Source organism: Trachinotus anak, unplaced genomic scaffold (assembly GCF_046630095.1).
Source record: "Trachinotus anak isolate AG129_WGS33_773 ecotype Australia unplaced genomic scaffold, CSIRO_AGI_Tana_v1 ptg000016l, whole genome shotgun sequence".
Classification (NCBI taxonomy): Eukaryota; Metazoa; Chordata; class Actinopteri; order Carangiformes; family Carangidae; genus Trachinotus; species Trachinotus anak.
Genome location: NW_027273867.1, coordinates 21,299,662 through 21,301,274, shown reverse-complemented (window position 1 = coordinate 21,301,274; position 1,613 = coordinate 21,299,662).

Genomic DNA, 1,613 nt, shown 5'->3' with positions numbered 1-1,613 from the left:
AATCACATACATTCCTGCAAAAAACGTCAGCACGCCGCCGGATGAACCGCCTGAAACACGCGTGATGTTCCACCAGCACAGAGGACGAACCCAGCAGAGAAGCTGCAGAGATGATGATAAATATGATCCAGAAACGTACTGATCCATCTGGTAAACGTTTGTTTTTTTTTTTTGATTTCTGCGCCTGAATCCTCGATTTTTATTGAACATCTGTGGAAAACATCTTTCAGCCATCACAATTGTACATGTCAGGCAGAGAAAAACACATAAATACACAGTCAGACACAAACAGAGTTAAAATATCATCAAGATTCTCCCACGATGACCAAACAATGGGTCAAAATGCTTCTTCCTGACATATAACTCTTAATTCATCATTCACTGACTTTGGGTGGTATAGAATAAACATCATGCTCAGCTGGATTTTGATTATAAATGAACAAAAAAATAATCTGCACATAATTTCATAATATTTTAAGCAAAATTGCCAAACACACACTGGTTCCAGCTTCTTAAATGTGAGGATCTGATGCTTCGTTTGTCATATATGACAATAAACTGAATATGTTTTGGTTTTGGACTTGACTTGAGACCCAATAAAGTTTTCTGATATTTAATCGGCAAAATTAATAAACAATTAATCTTGGAAATACTCGGCCCTGATTCCTTCAACATTTGCAGGTAATACACCTATTTCAGCCTTTAGGCTCATTTCTAAATGGAAGTTTCACCATTTACCTACATAACACCCATAACAGCACAAAGCTCAGCCTCAAGCCCCCCCCCCGAACCCCCACCCACTGTTAATGCTGGGACGACTCACCAGCCTGACGAGATTACCTAAATCCGAACGAGATTTGCATTCAAACAGATGCCAGGCCCTGAAAAGATGAACTCATACTGTTTTCAAGACACCTTATCTGCCAAACATTTACATTCCCAGCAGACGCATATACATGGGTTTAACTTAAATAAGGTGATTACTCAGGGTGGAGTGTATGGTCGGGGTCAGCTGCTTTACTAATTCACAACCAAAAGTCCTCTTATTCCCCTCCGGTCCTCTTTAAAGTAGCTTCAGTTTATGGTCACTCAGGAATATTCACACCCACTGTTCTCAAATTTTCTGCACCAGCCTGGTTTAAGTTCACACACTCCCACCCATTTTCACATATTAAAGCTGTTCGATACACATTATTGATAAAAAATATTAATTAGACTGATTAAAACTCTGGTTAAAATAGGTGGAATGAACCTAAGTGATAGGCCTGTTTGTCATTAGGATGCTTCTTGGGGGTGAGGAGGTCAGATTCCGCCTCTTCCTCCATCAGTGTGGCATGTTGCCCAGTATAGAGACAGCTGGCATCCCTTGATACACACACACACACACACACACACACACACACACACACACACACACACACACACACACACACACACACACACACACACACACACACACACACTCTAACTCGCTCGGCTTCCCCTCCAGTTCAGGTAACAGCCACTTCGATTTGGCAGCTGCTGCTTTCACTCAGCAGAGCTCAGGGCGAAGGCGAGTGGGGGGGGGGGGGGGGGGGGGGGGGGGGCCTGAGAGGTGGGCAGGGAGAGAGGGA